The sequence below is a fragment of the Tetrao urogallus genome, assembly GCF_951394365.1.
Source record: "Tetrao urogallus genome assembly, chromosome: 8".
In the NCBI taxonomy this organism is placed as follows: domain Eukaryota; kingdom Metazoa; phylum Chordata; class Aves; order Galliformes; family Phasianidae; genus Tetrao; species Tetrao urogallus.
The window spans coordinates 31,636,678-31,656,658 of record NC_136821.1 but is presented as its reverse complement, the minus strand read 5'-3'; positions in this window follow the sequence as shown (position 1 = coordinate 31,656,658).

The window sequence follows — 19,981 nt, the reverse complement described above, 5'->3', positions numbered from 1 at the left end:
AAAATTGTAGGAAAAAAGTGGGCTGACTTCTTTGGTTCCTTCTTGGTTGTTTTTAACAGCACGCTGTTGTTATTTTGTGCTGTTTGCCTAATTGCATTTAGTTTCTCAACGATCAATTACACTGACATTTGGCAGTGCTGATGAAGAATGCATGATACAGTGGTAAATCATTTCCCTTAATTGTAACTGGAATATTGTCTAAAAACTAGCAAAATCAGGGAAGAGTAGTCAAAAGGAGAAACTGGTTAACTGAATGATGCAGAAAAGCACAAACAATTAAGTTTGTAGACTCCTCATTAAAAATGAGAGAAGCATGGCAGGCTAGTTGTTTCCTAGCAAAATGTGGGTTTTGCCAGCAGCAGGCTGGCAGGAATAGGAGCATTTGAAACGAGATTATTTCTCTATGGAAAGGTGATTTTTTTTTTTCTTAATAGCGACCTTGATGCTTGCTGTGAAGTTAAAGAAGAGCACGCAGCAGATAATGATACCTGATAGCAGCCACAACTTTCCTGCTCAAAAACTGTTAACTAAGCACACGGTATTTGCAGCACAGAAAAGTGCAGCTTTCCGTACAAATTCTAATCTGTGGGCGACTCACTGTATTGAAATTCATAGAAATGCTTACTCACTGCAGAAATGTTCAGTGTCCGAATGGGATGCCTTTCATGAGGCAGTACAACTTTGCAAAATCACGATATGTGCATGCTTTCAAGTTGGTTTTGGACTAGACTTGCAATAATATCAATGTGGTCAGGCCTTAACCATTAAAAAAAGATGGTATGTGAGTACTATGTTTAAGTTAAAGTACTCAGTCACAGGTGAGGACGTTTCAGTGCTGAGCCTCCTCTTGCAGAAGCTGCACCTTCAGGGAGGTGTTGTTAAAGCAAATGAGAGGAGTGAGTTATTTTCCACGGTTTCTGAGCGGAGCCAGGGCCACACGTGAGCACAGCGAATGTTCTGGAGGAACAAAAGCGAGAAGCAGAGGATGGACAGCAAGTTCCACGGCGCTCAACCACCACCGCCTGTACCGCGCTGCTCGAGCCGGTGCCCTGGGAGCTTGCAGCACGCACCGGCTGGCCCCAATCGAGCGAGCAACGGCTCAGGCGCGCGTGGTGCATTCAATCAACCAACCAGCGGTGCCGGTTTGCTCGGACAAACCATCGCAGCTGCCGGACCGATTTGGGTTGCTGAGCAACAGCCGCCTGCTGCCCGCGTGCGGCAGCTCGAGCTTCGCCACGCGGCGGGCTGGGCGGGCGGCTGCGCTTCGGGTGTTTAGCTTGTGGTAAGAAGTACTTTTACAGCTTTCTAATTACACAAGAAACCTTGCCCTTGGGGCACAGCGACGTTGGAGCTGCCGTGCGGGCAGTTCCCAGTGTTTGCCTTCTCCGTGGGGGCTGTGCTACGTGTGCCTATGGGCCCGGCCCCAGGCGCCGTGCTCCGCTGCGAGGTGCGGCTTCCCTCTCTTACCTTCCTGCGAATCTTAAGCACAGGTCCCGTCGTGTTCAATACAGGCTCAAAACTAAGGTGAGTTTTCCAGGAATGGCCTCACAGCCATGCTAGAGAGGGAGAGAGAGATGGGGGTACTTGGCTTCTTCTGACTTTGCTATGCTCTCACTTCTCTGTGTGCTATCAGCTGATGTTAAAATCCCTGCCTGCCAAAGACCTTGGCAGATCCTTTTCCGACCTGTGCTGCTTCATGGAGCCTTCTATCCATGGTGCAGGGCTTAGTGTTTGTCTGCTTATTTTTTTTTTGAGTTCTTTCTACTTGTTTAAAACCCTAACGTAGATGAGCAGCGCAGAATGGGAGCCCCAATCTTGATATTGGACATCATAACTTCCTTACTTTGCTGTAACAGGTGTATCCAGAGTTAGCTTTAAAGTTTGATGCCTCTTATAAATGAGGAAAAGATGTCTTCCTTTTGTGTGTCTTTCAGATTACTTTGCAAACTACAATAAACTAGAAAGCCAAGTCTGAAATACCTGGCTGCGTGAGTTCAGGATAATGTACTAGGCAGTGTTATCTGCTGCGCTAAGTGGAATAGCATCAGCCTGGCACAGATAATGATTCCTTTCTATCTGTTTTGCTGAGGTACTTGGAATATCTACCCTGGCTTCAAAGGACTGTAAAATCTGACAATTTGCAGGTTTGCGTTCTGAATTTTTATCTATTTTCAGGGTCTGCCAGCTATATTGGAATGATATTGTACATATTATGTATGGGGAAATAGAAAGCTATCATCTCAAAATAGACCATAATATTGCACCTTATTAAAAAATACAAGTGGATTTTCTGCCAGCAACCATGACTTATGATAATGACTGTTATCAATATGCAATTACTTCTGTTACCCTAGAACATATTGACATTCATTTATTTAAAGATAATGTTACGCATTTGTATTCATTGAGGTAATCTATGGAGATGATTAAATGAGAGTGCCCATCTTATACCAAACAGTAAAATGGAAAAAAAAATTGTAATCAGACCTTCTGCATTGCCTAAAAATAGGCTGCATTAAATTCTGAAAATTGCGTTTGAGCTTATTTGAAACACTGGCAAACAACCATAAGGAAGGAAAAGCACAACTTGGGTGATTACTAATTCCTGCATTCATCGTTTCTAATAGTGCAGGGGGAAGTTGGTAATAAGGGAAAATATGAAGCAAAACTGTAATCCAATGTTTGTAGGGTGGGGTCTGGAACTTGCAGTGTGGAACAGGGAGTCCATTTAAGTGGCGAATCTTGGTGGAAAGTGTACTTAAATTCATCTCCTGAAAGAGTGGAGGTAGGTGCTGCAACAGGCAGGCGTTTAAACGTGCTGTTAAGGTTTTGATTTATTGTTTTAACCTACGAGTGCTTCTGTTAGGCTTTGCAGACAACTCAGGATTTTTCCGGCTTTGAACTAAAATGTCTTTTTCTTATCAATTGAGATGTGCGATGAGAGTGGTGCTCCACTGGCAGGTTGTTATGACAATAGAGTGTGGAGGTCCACTCCAGAGTCAGGAAGCATTTTCAATATCCTCAGTTTGGACGTATTCTGGTGGCATTTAAGTGAAGCTCAGCACATTCGGTTCCGTAATTACATAGTATGAAACATAACAGGCTTTTTAATGAGGTACTTTGTTGGTTGCTTGCAGATCTAAGACTTGGAGACAAAAAACCTGCTAATGGTTTTGATTCCTTGGTTAAAGGTTGCAGATGTCAATGAATGGTCAGCCACTTCAGTGCCAGATTGCTAATAAATGATTGTTTCCTTTCCAAATAATGACTGTATTTAGCATTACTAAATGTGCAGGTGCATTGTTAAGGATGATTCTGAAATGAATGCGTACATGATATGGATGTGCAATTGGGAACCTTTTGCTGTGGAAGGGCATTTTGCCATGATAGCCATTTGTAGGTTTGTAGCCACACAATTAGAAGAGTCTGTTTTTGTTTCTGTCAGAAACTGAAAAACAAAAAGGTGATTTCCAGAGGTCTGTCTCCAGAATGTTATGCTAAGAAACTTTTTCTTCAGAGATAAATCAAAATTACGTTACACATCTTTTGTAGCCTGAAGTTAAGAGGAAAACAGTGAAGCACTCTTGTGTATGCAGCAGTTCCAAATGTATATCAAACAAACTGTTTAAAAGCTGTTTAAGTCAACTTAGATGTCTATTACTTTGAGTGGGACCTCGCTGCGCTATTTCTAATAGTGTTAGTAGTTTGTCTTCCCATTTATCTGAATCTCAGTTGAGCTTCAGTTTGCAAATGTGCTTCAAATTGTCACTGTGAGTGTCCCTCAGTTACCAGGAGTTAGCAACCCGATGCATCAAATGTAAAAGTGCAGTGTCTCCCATTTGATTTGAGCTAATGGTTTGCTCATCTAGTGCTGCAGGAGTGCGTTCTTCCTATGAATAATTCCTTGTGAACTCTCAGTGCTTATATGTGCTGAGAGCTCCTGCTGGAGCTGCAAATGCTTAGGATGCTGTTTCATCCATCAAATTCTTTATGTACTTCTGCACAAGTCAGCAAATGGGTCCTGCTCTGTGCCCTGACCCTCATCTTAGGTGAACTTGTTCTTTATTGGAGAAAGTTGATGCAGAGACTGTGGTCCTCTGGGGGAGCATTCACAGTTGCTTAATTTTGTCAGGCTTGTGGTGCCCCACTCCTGGTAGTTCAACCTTCCTGACCTCTGTTCCTCTGTGATATGAAATCCTTGTATTTCCACCAGGCAGCTGTTATGAGTTACTGAATATAATTGACTTAGTTTGCTCTTTAGACCGTCACTGCCTTTAAAAAACAAAAAAAGCAAAACCAGTGATAAATAGCATTTTCTGTACCATGACAGAAATTGTCTGGACTCATAGCTAGAGACTTGTGTGTAGTAAACTGGTAAATGACTTCAAAGATAAGCATTAATAATATCAGGTTTATTTTCAGAACCTCTGCCTCCCGGTGCTTTTGGACTAAGTAAGCTGCATGGGATTTTTGTCTGGGGCTTTGTTCACTGTCTCCTAATTCCTCAGCCTGGCCTTTAAGGGACAGCGTGCCATCTGGGTGGATGGATGCCTGAAGGTTCAATGCAGTAGGGTGGAGGTCATCCAGGGTTTGTTACACTGCTTCATAAGGAGCTAGAGCTTTCACATACCACAGCAGGCAGCTTTCCTCAGTCTCCAGCTTAACTTGGCAGCTCTCTATTAACTGCGTTCTTACTACTAAAAAGCTCTTGTTTGAATGTCAGTTGACCTTCTGCAGTTCCCTATCTGGAACCCTTATAACTTGTCTCATTCTTCTGTGCATAGGTAACACTGCTAAAATGGCAGCTGAGCTGATGTGGAGCATATGCAGTAGCAGAATTTCAATCCTCAAGGCTCAGCTGCTCACCTGTGAATGTGTTTGCCAGCGCAGTACTTGTGGAAGATGAGGCTGTCCAGTCCTCAGTAAAGGGAACTGTGAAGAAAGATGGGCAGGAAGGGATGTAGCTCAAATGAATACTTCTGCAAGAATAAGCTACAGATTGTTTAATGGTATTCTTGCTGGTCAAAGTAACACGCTGCAGACAATAGTGTGATATTCTACTTCTATGATACGGAAGTAGAGGCTTATAAAATAAACATAGTAATGAAGTGTTAAGCCAAAAACCCCTTGAGAAGGTTTCAGTGCAGTAATTTAAGTGACCAGATATCTACATAAAATGTTTTGTCAGTTACTGCATATAGCGTTTGGGATTGTGAAAAACTAGTAGGGTTGACAGTAACTTGGTTGACATCTTGTTGATGAACTATTTCCTCTGACAACCCCATTGAGACCTCCTACTCATACTAAATGGATGAACTAACATAATTCTTTAATACATAATTTTTTAATTGCATTTGCATTTAAAACTCGGTGAGTGACACCAGATGCCCTGCACAGCTCAGACCATTCTGATGCTTCCTTCTGGCATGCTGCTTAAGCAGCCTAAGTGTTTGAGCAAATGCACTGCTGTGTTTCTACTGTGTTCAGAGTGGAAAAAATACTGAAGTTTAAGATTGAGATGCTCTTTATGAGGAAGTTCAACCATGGAACCATCAGTTTGTGGTTCTGTAGGACATCAAAAGCTTGAGATAGCTCATGTCTATGAAGATAGAATAGCACAAGATCAGATTGATTTAGCAGTGACCTCTTGTCTTGCTTTATGTGGAATAAAATTATGAAGTAACGAGGTTGTTGGGGTGAAAATAAGGTCTGTGTGCGCTGATTGTTTACTTTCAGATTTACTCTTCAGAAAAAAAAATCCACGGTGTAATGTAGTGCTCTTCTGAGAAAGGTATTCCCAGCTATACCAATCGTGAAAATAGGCCTAAGTAGCAGGTAAACACGCACAGGAAGGGAGCTGCTGAATGCAGTTGGCTGAGGTTGATGTTCTGCTTCCATTTTTCTCTGCATTTTCACATTTTTGCAGGTGTTAGCTAACCATCTGTTTATCTGACTAAAATTAGCAGTATTCAGTGTGGGGCAATTCATATGTAGTGTTTGGCATGGTAAATCAGGCCGGTTTGTCTTTTTACTTATGGCTTGCCTGGTGAATTACGAATGAGTGTAGTGGATGCTCTGCAGATTAGCTGGGTTTTGCCCGGAGTTGGGGGGAAGGATCAAATGTCCTGGTAATGGTTTGTAGAGCTCTTCCTAAGGCCCCAACCTGAAATACTAGTTGTGTGATTTAAGGAGGCAGTTTGCATTTAGGTACTTAACTGCAGTTTCAACCACTGTAATCTTCAATTTTTCAGTTTAATTTTCAGTTATTAAGGTGTGATTCAAGAAGGGGAAATAGGACCTGTGTTGCGCAGATGCTGAGCGTGGTGTGTGCCTGTGCCTCTTCTTTATACTTGTGCTTTGTACAGGGCTCGGCACTTTGTCATCGCTTAAATAATACAGTGCAGCCTATTAAACAGAACGTTTAATGAAGGTACATCTTGCTGCTCTGGCTGTGATTATAAATTAATTTTATTTCTATCCACACTTAAGAGGTTATTGCCCAAACATTAATTGTTATCTGGGGAGTAACTAATTGTTGCAAGATGGGAGACTTTGCTGCTGCTGGCATGCGCGTGGTGCTTGCTATCTTGTGCTGTGCTTGTGTTATGACGTTACTGTTACTTGTAAAGCAATTATGTAAAAAAAATATTAAGTAGTCAGTTTTCTTCTGCAGGAGGAACTGGCATAAACGTTTACAGCATTGAAATCAAAATGCAACAGTACCCTTCAACAGTCTGTCAGGAAGTGAAGATTCATGCATGTGAATATGGTGGTTAGAACCTGAATGGGTAACTCAGAGCAGCAGGTGACTGTGTACGAAGTTGAGGCACTGTTGACCCTTTCCAGTGACAGATCTGTGAGCAGGGTTCTGGTGGCTCGAAGTGATGAGTAGTTTGCAGTCAGTATTGGGATTTGATGGGTGTGCTTACCTATGCAATGTGGGAAAGTTCCGGAGTTCTAAGCCTTCCCTGCCCTATTCACGGGCTCCAAATAACTGTTACTGCTGGATGCTTCAAAGGTCCCTTATGGGGGTGGGAGGGAGTCTGTTAACTTTTCGTCTGTAAGTTTGTATTTTTTCTAAACATGTTCAACTACTGTGTAAAGCATGTCCAGTAAAAAGCATGTGTGCTCATGTTTGGAAAAGGTGGACGTGGTTCTTGAAGTGAAGCCTGGCTCTGATGTTCTGTAGCTCTTGGAGGGAACTGCTTTTGCAAATGGCTGTTCAGCTAGGTGCAATGTATGGGAAGGTTTTCAAGAGGTGCATCAGGGTAGTGAGTTTTTTGTGTCAGGTCTTCTATTTTCTTTCATACCTTCATAGCGTTTGTCAGCGAAAGCTGTCTTGTGACTTTTTCCTCTTAATTTGCAGGTAAAATTCAGGATTATCATTAAGTAACTTGAGTGGAAAATGTTGTTTAAATCCTACTGTAAATTTTGCGTTGACTTCCATCTGAGAATTTACAACTAGTTTATGCACACTAAAATAGAGATAGTAATTGCAGTGAGAGATGAATGGTCGAATTTTATGGTAGGAAGGCTATTGTTTTGTTTCAGCAAAGATACCTAGCTAATAAATCCAGCAAGTCTGGTTAACATTCAACTGTGTTAGGCTATTTAATGCTTCTCTTTATGAATGATTTAACTAGTAAGGGCAAGCAGTGCTTTGCGGTGTGTTCTAGCTTCCCTCCTGCCGAGGGTCTGAAAACGAACGGCTGAGTTGACTGGTTTCTTTTTTCCTCCATTCTGATTTCTCTTGTAGGAGTTGAAGCAATCTGCTGGGTTGGTTTTCTCCCATGTAAGCAAGAACAAAAGCTGAAAACAGAACTCAACCTAAACATATGAAAAAAAATAAGCATGTTGCTAGAAACTTCAATTTTTGGAAGTAGGCTGCATGCAACAGATGGCAAGGCCTTGGGAGCAAGCTGGCTCAGGAAGGTGCTAGACATAGCAGATATGTGACCTCCTCGTTGATTTGGTACAATATGTTGCTTGGTGTCCTGGAGGATGTAATTTCTGATGACTGACTAATGGATGTTTTCAACAGCTGATAAATTAGCAGAAGCATTGCTAGCTCAATTCTTCATCAAATGAGGAGAGGTCTGCAGTATGTTGTGAGAATAGCTGAAGATCATCACGTGTGCAGGGTATCTGTTATGGGCATTGCTGAAATGAGAAAATGTGGACTTAATTGAAGTAACCATTTAATAATTTACTAGGGAGAAGAAATTGATGGGCTGTGATCTTCGAAATGAGTTAGGGATATTGAACTTGTAACTTTCTCTGTAGGTAACACCCCGTTTTGGATGATTTAGATTGGCTTTCAGATCAGTTCATGCTGAAGCATCTCAGTTTCCTCAATTTCCAAGTGTTTTTTCCAAAATACTTGCATCTTTCAGTTGGCTTTTTTATTGTGTTAGATGAAGGTTTTCTTTAAAACTATGCAGCATTCTGTTCAGCGTTTGTTGGATATAGTTGCAGGAGAAAATGATTTAAGTTCTAGGGAAGACTGTCAGGGTTCTTCAGAATCTTGAACAACGGTTGAAAATTGAGCGTGTGTGTAGTAAATCCAATTTTAAGTAAACTGGATTGACCCTTTACAGTATTCTCATAGCTCCTTCTTATTAAACTTTACCTTTGTATATGATAGCTATTATCTCTGGATTTTTTTTTTTTAGTCTTCTGTTGAAGAATTCAGTTAGGCTTAAATTTAAATTGGTATTCAGAAGTGTTTCATCAAAATTATTTTGAGAGAAGTGCAGAGTGTATCGATATTAAGACAGTGATAATTGATGTTGGTATAATTACTGTGGACTTCCATGTGTATTAATGACAAGCTACAGTGGGAAAATTAATTTTAGCAGGTGAAAGTTGGTATGCGGTTTGAGATACTACTGGTTCAGTGCTCCTAGGAATGGGGCTTATGCATGGAAAAATGCCTTCGTGGGCCATGTGCACCATGAGGCTCAGGGGCAGAGGTTCAGGTCTCTTTGTGTATAGTGGGATCTCGTGAACCCAGAACCATGACTTACAGGTGGCCACGGGTTGGGCCAGGATAGCAGTACATGTATGGGCTGGAAGTTGTAGTGAGTCAGTGAAAACCTGCTCTGCAGAGTTGTAAGCGGTATTCTAGTATTGGCTTTGAAAAATGGGTGCTGTCTGTTGGCGCTTGTGTGTAGCCCACTTTTTTTTAACATGACAGCTAGCAAAAGATTGTGGAAGAAAACACTTTGGTCATCAAAGCAGTGAATTAGGAAGATGGTGCTGATGGAAGCAAGGCTGTTGCTCTAAACTATGTGAAAGTAGTAGCAGTGTATGGTGCTAAGAACAAGTGGCTCTGAGATACTGTTGTGGGGATACATGGGAAAGCCGTGATCTTGAAGATGAGAAGAATTGCCAAGGCTTCAGTATGAGTGAGAAGAAAAGGATTCATCCATCCTACTGATGATCCTGAGTGATGGGGAGCACCAACTTGTGTAACAGAAATGAGTGAACTGGGGTAGGAATGTAGGACTTGGTGATTTGCTGTAGGAAAGTAAGCAGTGAGCTCTTCTGAAGCGGTTGTGCTTGTATTTGCAGAAAAGACCATTCCAGGGTCACAGTGTAGAGAGAAGTGACAGAGGAACAAATGTTGATCGTGGAGCATCCTTTGAGTTCATATACCCCTTTTGGTGGCAGGGTTCAGGCTGTCTGACATGTTATAGGAAGGATTAAAAATCTGGAGAATAAATTCTGTTAATCCCTCAAGCTCATTTATGGAGGTCATTTCCTTCAATCACTTCTGTTTTTCCAGTTGCTGTAGGTACATCCTTGTGAGATCTTTGGAAAAACTATTTTAAAATGTCTCCTGTCGGCATGCTTTTATTTTACTCTTAAAACCTTTAGGCGATTTCTGTTCTGTATATCACTACTATCAACAAGTCAAGCTGAATTTAGTTACTGCATTGGGTATTTTTTAAGAACCCATCACTTTAATAGCTCAGGTGTTCTGTTACTGTAATTGTGCAGAACTTGTGTAGCTTTCTCCTTTACATCTGAAAGCGTGTTTGAACTGAGAAGTTTGTTATGCAAATCAGTGCCTTGACACGGATGAAATGGTAGCGTACAAAGCAGTAGATAATGTGCTGATAGTTATTTCTGTTCATGCCTGAGCGTGATGCTATTCAAGAAAAGAGAATCTTCAAGTAGTAAGAACTAGGGATTTGGTTATATTTAAATCTATTAAATCTATTAAATGTAGAGAGCCTTCTGCAGTGTTTTGTAGCTGTTAGAAAATGAAAGGATTTGAGTTGTTTCCCAGTCCTCTTGCATCAGAAACACTGGTTTCAGTGCTGTAAGTTACTTGTGGACTCATGTCAACACGTTCTGTATGACCAAGTCCTGCCTAATGGAGGATTCCTGTGAGGTAAAAAATAAATTTAAATGAAGTCCTGGTGCTTTGCTTCAGGCCTGGGCATACGTTGTATTGTTTCTCTAGTGGTATTTGTCATGTTCCTAACTACATAGGAGGAGAAAGGTGTCTTTAGGACAAGGCTGTGGTGATGCACTGCAGTGAGGATAATTGTTGATTCCTGTTAAAGTGACTTAGAGATCGTGTGTGAATTATCACTGTTGGGTTTGTATGTAGTTTCACACTTGAATTTGTCTTGCCATGCTTTCAAGAAACAAATGGTTTCTTTTTGGTTTTTAAGCAGACCAGTTCAGTTTGCAGCAATGCGAAATAAAAGGCTTGCAGTAAGATTTGTTCTTATTACGTGTGTGAAGTTTGTTTGTGAAAAGATCTTCAAGTACATGGATAATACTGTAAATACTTTCTGGCTTGAGGAGCGCAAGTCCCTACTTTATTTAAAAAAAAAAAAAAAAAAAAAAGGGCCTGCAATTTGTTAATAACTTTGGTCTGTTTAATTTCTTCAGTCCAGATCTATTCGTCAACAGCCTCTTGAACATATAGGCTATCTAGGTTCTGCAGGAAATGCTGATCAGATGTTTTCCTTGGGGAAACAATATCAAAGTAGTCTTAAGTTTTAAAGGATGTTTCATGCTGTCTGTCTGAGATGGCTCATTTGACTTGTTGCCACTATGCAGTATGTCGAAATTGCTCCTAGCTAGCTCAGAAAGAGGGTTTTTTTTTTTTCTTTTTTGCTGTGGAATGTTAAAAAAAAAAAAAGCAGAAATGAACAGACTGCTTTCTGAACAGATCAATATGAAGTTTTATTTTCAAATGGTTGCATAATGAGAACTATTGAAGAACTAACAAGTCCGTGCAGCATTAACAGCTCATGACCGTTTAAAAAGCAAAGGGGACAATTACATCATGTTACTGATAAATTAATATTTAAACAGCTAGAGGTCAGTAGGCAATGGGGAAACCTGTTGGGTTGTATGGCTTGCTGTCCTTTTGACTGGCACTGATTGATTGTAAATATGAAGTGAGCAAATAATTGCTCTGTGATCAATTAAAAATAAAATGCGCCAGTGGCATCACCAGTGTACCCAGCAGGCCAGACTCGCTTTAGATTCAGGTGAGCAGTGACATTTTGTCATAACTGCTTTATGGTGAAGTACAGGAGAGCATTGCAGCATCTTACTGACACCTCTGCCATATGCAGCGCTGATCTGCAGTTAAGATCACACTTGGAAATGAACTTGTTAACTTTGTGCGGCAATAAAGCTTCTTTTGGAACAAAGTTTGAGGACGTCTCTCAAACTGCACAGGTATTCCTGGGTGTCAGATGTGGACTGGTATGGTGCAGTGCAGGTCTGTGCTTGTACAGCAGCGAGATCCTTCCATGAAATGCTGGGTGATGTTTGGAGGAAGTGCTGGAAGTGCCGCACATACAGCAGGAGTGGGGTCATCCACTTCTACCATGACTGCTGGGAAATGCGGGGCTCCTCTGTAGCTTGCAAGAGTTGGCAGCCAGTAGAAGAATGGCTGGAGTTCTGTACTTAAGATCCTGGCCCAAGCTTATGCATGCCTAGCTTCAGCACCCTGAGGGGCCAGGGCTCTCAACACTGTGGGAGCTTAGCACTGGGTATCTGGCCTAGATGTATTTCATAGTAAGTTAAGGGTAGGCTTCAGGGGGTTAAGTGAGTGGAAATGACATAGTTGTTGTCTGTACTAGATGAGGTTGATCAGTGCTTAATGATGCTGTATTACATTTAATGAACCCAACTGCCAGGAAGAACATAGAAGCGCTGAACTAGCCATTAACCTATAGCTCATGAGGGTATTTTGCTGGAACATCTGAAGTAGATGGGAGCTAATAAGTGAGCGTACTTACTAGAGAAAGCTACGCTCACTTAATTGTTTGATTAATCTAACGAATTGGACTGACATCAATGAATTGGCCAGTAAATCCCCACGGTCTAATGCTGCAGCTTCATTGAGCAGGTGTGAAGGATGCGTGTTAGTTCCCACGTGCTGAGGTGACAGTGCTGGGGATGTGGTTGGTGGGTGCGGGGATGCTGCTGTTGGGCCTCGGGAGTCCTTACGGTCCTGTTTTGTTTCTGTTTGTACGTGGAATGGAAAGTGTGGTACTTCAATGCAAGGTACTTTAACTGATCTTTCTCAGAAGAGTGAAAACCTTTTGATAGTTATATAATCGAAGATGCTCTCAAAATACAGAAGAAATACAGCAGTGAGAAATGGTAATGAGTAGCAACAGATGTGTGATGGTTTTTCATTTTTTTAAGAGCAATTATGGGAGGGTAATTACAGACCGAAATAGAGCCCCACAGCAACAGTGAGCTTTATCAGGGAGTTCTCAGGAGTGAAACAAGAGAATATAAGCAAGAATACCTTCGAACATCAAAGAAGAAAATGAGAAGTTAATTCTTAAAAGTGAGAAAATTGGGAACGTGACTTCTTTTTGTGATGTCTTCACGCTCTGTTACCAGGCATGCGGCCCGTTAGCTGCCTTTTTGTGTAGGCTGATAAACAGTGGTGTTCAGGGGGCAGTCATTGCTGCCCAACTCTAATGAATATTTTTTAAAAAGCCTTTTATGAAAAAGCCAAAGTTGCTCTACTTAGTGTGCTTCCAAGACAAAAATGTAAGCCTTTTATTTTAATTATCCTTACCTTTCTATTATTTCATCATCTGTGGGTTTTAGTGATGTATGAAATTTTGAGTACTGGCCTGCTTGTTCTGAGATGTTAAATCCTCCTGATACCAAACAAGGTGTTTATTGAGTTGCTCCATATTTCTTTCTCTGAAGATATGTTGAAATGAATTAATATGAAAGAGAAGGGTACTATAAATAAGGAGACTTGTAGGTATTTTCCTGCTCTCCTGTCTTTGATCAGCTAACAGGCAGAAAACATGTAACAGGTGGGAAACAGCTGGAGTAAACCCAAGCATCGTCAGTCAGTATGAAAGCAAGGGGTTCTTGTGGTTTTTGTATGGTGACAAGGAACAGTGGGATTTCATATTCAAGGTATTTTTTTTCTGTTTAAATTCTTAAATACTCAACTATTAAAATAGTTTTAGTACTTAAAGAACACCTATCTGCAAAAGTATATGAAGCATATGCGAGAAATGGGGGTGAATTTAAGTGACCTAAGCATACTCAGTAGTGTGAGTAAAACAGTCATGCTAATTCCTGTTTCCTAACAATAGATGTCTCTGGGATCCCTCCGTGCTGCTGGAATCACTGGTACGGCACTGGCATGTCATGCTTCTCTCAAGTCTTTCCCTTTGAGGGATCTCATACTGTTGGCAAGTGCTCATTTATTAGTTGCTGTTGCAGACAGGTGTTCAGTTCCATTCCCGGCTCTTCCTATTACATGGCCCTGCTCATTCTTGCTGAAATTGTTGTTGAGTGACTGGTCAAAGCAGGCAGGGTGCTCGCACTTAGGGGCAAGTCAGTGTGCCTATACCTGTCATGTGTGCCTATAGTTATAAAAAACCAACCAAACAAAAACAAAAAATAACAACAACAACAAAAAAAACAAACAGAAAAAGGGAGTAGAACTACACAGTATCAAGCCACCTGTCTCCTGGGATCTTATTTTACAACTTGCTGTGGCAACTGGAAAACATTCCTTGACTATTCAGTGAAAGAGAGGAGTAACAGTGAGACCCTGGAAGTGATTGCTTGGAGTATCTTGTGCCCTTGAAGCCTGGTGCAGGTTTCCTTCTGGCAGCTAGGAATTTCGCTTGCCAAACAAGAGAGCTACTTAAATGCAAGCAAATAGGGTGCTCAGAGTGCTTGTGATGTAAGACTGATGGTTACTGAAATAAGCAAGCAGAGGTTCGATTTTTCTGAAAGTATTTATATTCTCTCTGCATGGGTGGAAGTGTTTTACACTTAACACATTTCTAGTGAAAATCAACTCCTATCCAGTCAGTAACTCAAACATCCCGTGTTTTTTGAACTGTAATTGAATAGTATGAGAAACTTTTCTGAGAGTTGAAAAGGAGCTTTAGAACAAAACTGATGATCAGTTACTGTGTGGGACACTTCAGAGTGTTGCTGGTGATGGCCCTGTTCTAGGAATTATGCCAATTTTTGAGACGTATTTAACACCGAATGTTTTTGTTGCATCTGGTTGCTTATGTACCAGATGAATGTTTCAGGAAGAGCTATAATTATGTTAAAGTAATTAGGTCTGAGGAAAGGAAAAAGGATGCGCTGAAACTTGTCCTGATCTACTTTTCATGTTTATGTTTGGAGCTTAATTTTCTTCTCTTGTAACCAGTTTCAATGCTGAATTTCATGACCAAGAACAATAAAGTGCCAGCAGTGAATTTGCTGGTTGGGAATGACAGTGAAACCTTCTTAGTGGTTTGAAGTGCAAGTGGTGACAATCCTAGCAGTCCTGTAGGGAATCTGACCAAATGAAAGACTACTTTTCTACCTCTGGAAATAGGTGTGGTGTGACTAGCTTTTTATTTCTGGAACTGCATACCTCTTATCCTTTTTTTGACACGTTTATGGCAAGGAAGTTCTTAAGGAAGTAACCTGTGAGATGTGTCTCTCAGTGAATAGTTAAAAATGATTTGTCGCTGCTCTTATTAGCATATATTAGCTGCTGGATGCCAAAAGGCCAATGTTTCTTCTGTGAGATTGATTAATGTTAATGCTTAATAAAACGTCAGCGCAACTTCTGTACCTTAAATTCATTCCTAATGAGCTTTCTTAAAGCTATTTGGTTCCTTTACCTCTTAATTCCAGTATGGAGAGTTGGAATTTCTTCCCATTGGTGGTTAGTCTTATCCAGGGAAATGCGGTCTGAAACCAAACTGATGCTGAACTCAACTATACATTTTCTAAAGTAGGATACAGAGTTGAAGAAAAAAAAAGCAGTTTTGGCTAGCTTTTAAATCAATCGTCCACTATTTGAGTGGACAAAATTCAGTTTCTTTCACTGTTCTTGTAAGCTGATCTAACTATAGCTGTGAAAGGAGAGATGAAGTATGACTTTAAAAAACTGCGTGTTTTTTTAATTGCCTTATAGCTTGGTTTGCGATAAGTGAGGGTGCCTTAGCCATGCTGGCTTGTCAAGGATTGCATCTTTGGTTAAATTTATCACCGTGTCCATTTAGCTGCTTAACTGGTAGTGTTCATGATTTAACAACAACGGAAAGAAAGAAAAAAATGGACCAAGATAAAACTAAACCTTAAGTTGAAATGTTTCAAAAACAGAAAAATAACTGTCAAAGGTTTGTCTCGATTCTCTTAGTTTAAGAGTTGAAGGAATGCTGCTCACAAGTATCCTCTGTTTGGTTCGGTGAAGGAGGTAGATGGCAATGCAACTGAAATAGATGAAAAAAAAAATCAACAGCTGAGGAAATGGGATCATATAACCTGGTAAGTGTAATGAGTGTAATGTGTAATAAGTGTGGGGCATCAGAAGTCTGTGAGCTGCGCGGTTCTTGCAGTTTGGACGTCTTAGTGGCTTCACATCTGTGTTGGAGGCAGAATCAATTTTGGTACTTGAGCTGCAGGTAGAATTGGCTACAAGGTTGTATTGTCTCTGTTCTGTTACTTCTGTGAAAAAAGCATGATGAGTATACTACGTGTTTATTCATTTGACTTCTGGGCAGATGCTGGTTCACTGGGGAACTGAGAGTTGGTTATTACTGTGAAATTGGGCAGTTGAGAAAGATGCATGTGGAATAGTCTGCATATATTTATATGTATTTATATTTTTCTTCACTTTGGGAGAAAAAGATAAGGTTGCAGAAATTTAAGCGAGACAAAATAATTGTGGAAGTACACTGTATTACAGATCTGTTTTTATAGGAGACACTATCAAATAGATGAAATGAAATTTTCAGAGTAGAAAGTAATGTGGCTAATTCATATAGGCTGTTCTTATATTTGCTTCAACAAATGTCCAGCTGGTTAAACTCTGTAGAAATGCCCACTAAAAATGCTTCTCTAGAGGGAACTAAATAATCTAGAGATAGGGTATTACACACTATGCTGTCTTACTCTTTTTCCTTTTTGAGCTTGAGTGTTGAGGCCAGTGACCAAACAAGAATTGCTCAGACCTTTGCTACTTGTTTTGGTGCTCTCCAGTGTGACTTCTCCATTCTTGGAAGCAAGAAAGACTGCGGAAGTGAGATAGACATTGAAGAGCTGTATGCTGACGTATGATCTATGGGGTTTGGATGCTGTTCTGTTCCGTCTAGGAATGTGGCTTTAACTGAGGAGTGCAGGTGTGAGTATTGTGTAACTTGGGTAAACTACATATGCCAATGACTCATCCTATATACTGCACTGGGAGAAAGTGGTAGGTTGGGGAGTGATAAGTAATGAATGTGTATCTGTAAAAAGTTCTTGTATTTCTAGGATAATGAAGTATATATCATTATTTTTTCCTTATATGTACAATTTCTTGATTATTAACTATGGTATCACTTGTGAAGCTTATGTTTTAGTACATGGTGACAGACCATCATCCCACGGATGTCCTGAGGATTGTCTGTGCATGAGGTGACTTGAAAAGCTTTAGAGAAAGTGATGGATGACTTTGCAGAGCCTCTCGAAGTCAAATGACTTGTCTCAGTAGATCTAAGTCACAAGGAATCTGGAATCTGCAGCCAGGTTTTTGTGATGGATGAGATGTGTGGGTGATTACCTCTTCTCTAGGAGGAAAGTAAGTTGGACATGCAGGTTGGACTTCATTCGTACTGGAGTTATACCTGATATTGAATACAAACATGCAAGCAGCCTTTGCTGTCAAGGGATATCTTATTCTGAAGTGCAGTCAGATTACTGTTTTTTCCTTATCTTCAGTAATACATCAAAATAAGTCCATTTATTGTAGGAGAAGATTGGGTAAAACTGACTCAGCACAGCTTAACATAGTAAATGATACTTGATAATCATGTTATGAGGCAGAGCGTAAATTTTCTGAGTGCAACTATTTGCAAACCTCACTTATTTGGCTCAAAAATGTGTAGTCCAATATGTAGTTTTACCTCTGCAAAATCTGTGCTTGTTTGTCTTCCTTGCTCCAAGAAAGGTAGATCTCTGAGAAACCTTTCCTTATCAATGTAACTGGCTGTAAGTAAGATTCTGGCAGGCTTTCTTGAGGCCTTTGCTGAAGGCTGTTGGTGAAATTCAGCTAGTTAGACATTAACCTGGTGTTGTGGAAACTGTTAGGTTCTAGTTTTCACTAGAACACGAATGGAAAAGAATGTAGAGTATGTATGTGTGAGAACCCAGCAGTTCTGCCACTTGTGCTGTTTCTATATATTAAAAAAAAAAAAAAAAAGAGCAGGAAATAAATGTCGCTAACGAGGTAACAAAACAGTAATGAGAACATCCTAGGATAGCTACTTGTATATTATGGCTTGTGTTCCTTGATTTTCTTGAAATTGCTTCCAGATGCTTTCCTCTACTGGTTGTGGTGAGGCAGGGAAACAACTGTCAAGGGATTATTTACGTTGATTGTAGGACAGTGTCAGTATTTTCATTATCCTTTCTTGGTTTCAAATAAAAAAAAAAATTAAGTAGCAAAGCTGACCTGAGTATTTCCAGTCTGAGACTTCACTGGAAGAGCATCTCTGTGCACAGCTCCAAATACTCGGCGATCTAGGTAGATCCTTGTGTCAGTGTTAGAGAAAAAGGGACTGTAGTTCAGTTGTCACATAGAGTCTTTGAAGTTCTGTGTATTAAGAAGTGATTTGCATAGATTCTTCATATAAAAATAGCTTGTAGCGATTGATGTGGCTCTTCTTTAATTCACTTCCAAGTGTCATCCTTTCTGTTGGGAGGTTTAAATACCGAATGTTCGCGGTGATGGTGTGACCAGAACTTGTCTTTGCCAGCTAACTACCAGTTTAATAAAGAAAGACATAGATTAGCAGCGAGATGGTGTGGGAAATGGGTCATTAACTGCAGTAAAGTGGCAGTAATGTGAAGAGACATATTAATGATGACAATGGCAATGTCACTGATGGTGAAAAATGCAACTCCTACACTTTGTGGAAGTTTCTTTTTCCTGGGAATTGCTGTTCATTGCCCTTTCTCTGATCTCCATCTTTGTTTCTTACTCTTTCTTTTATTTTCTGACTGGATTATTTTATTAGAAGTAAGCATGAAGTAACAAGCTAAAATAGAATTAAAATATAATAGTAGTTGAATTTGGTGTGTGTTGTAAGCCTATTGTTCACAGGTAATACTGAACGTATTAATAAAAGCTTTCCTGAGGCGTAAGAATATCAATGGTTTAGAGATGTGAAGAACTCTCTTCAAAAACAGCTAATGCTTAGATGGAATATAAATCACTGCACAACTAGAACTTCCTAGTGGTCTACTCATAAATGAGCATCTGGCAGTCTGATTGCTGTGATGCAGGTCACCAGAGTGTGTGAAATAGAAAAAGTTAGACATGAATTGTACCCTCAAAGTGTTGTCCAAGCTCCTAGATGAAAATAATTGCTCTTCATACCAAGTCTCCACATATCACCTGTTTATGGTCTGTAATTCATGATTTATCTAACATGTTGTTGTTGTATGAGGAGAATTACACTAGAAAAATACAAATTGAGAATCTGATTTAAGAATGACATTATGGCTGCTCACGTGGTGTTCATGACCGTGTTCATTTTTGTGCAATAAACACTCAGTTCCTTGTATATTCATTAATGGAAAAATAACTATCCAGTTAGAGGAAACTGTCACGAAGGACATTGCGGTGATGCATTTCGGAATGCTTCCAGGATGGACTCAAGTTTTTCTTAATGGGATAGAGTGAACAGAATGGTGTTCTTGTAGGGTTGTGCATTGCCAGACTGCTATGGTGAGTAATTCAAGAGGGAGTAAAGAGAAACAAACAAACAAACAAAAAACTTAGCTTGGTTTAAAAATGTACTGTAAACGTATGGTAAGCTTGGCTATGTGTCTGGAGGAGGCAGTGTTTCCTACAGCCTTTTAATTCACTATTTCTCAGGACTTGGAATCAAACCTTGAAACACCGCAAGCCTTAACGCTGCTTGAGGTAGGCTTGCTGTATCACTGTAACAGTGGAGAAATGAAGATAAAAATTGCTTTCTTGGAATATTTGGTGTAGTTAAGAGCGTCACAGAAGTTCTCATTTTAGCTGCAGGGAGGTTGCAATGCCAGGAGTTTGTTTGTCCCTACTGCACTTCTGATGATGGCAAACCAAAAAGCTCAGAGGCAGTAAGTTATGATCTGTTCTAGACTGTATGTGGATGAACTCTTCTTTCTCATCTGGCAAGAGCTTTGTGTTCTGCAGCTGTAGCTGCAGGCTCGATCTTGCTATGTGCTTTATCTGCTAGCAAGTTGAAAGGAATGAATAAAGTACACAGTATCAGGGGGCTCCCCTTAAAAGCAGTTGGATTCTGTTTTCAGCTCCTCTCCCACGTCTGTCCTGCTCCACCTGCGTGTGTAGCCTTTTGAGAGGCTGTTTTCTATTACATCCTCTTGAAAATGTGTCCAGGCCAAACAAGACCGGTGTCCTCAGCTTTTCCTTGAAAGGGCTGTGTGCTCCAAATCCAGCTATCTTGGTGGC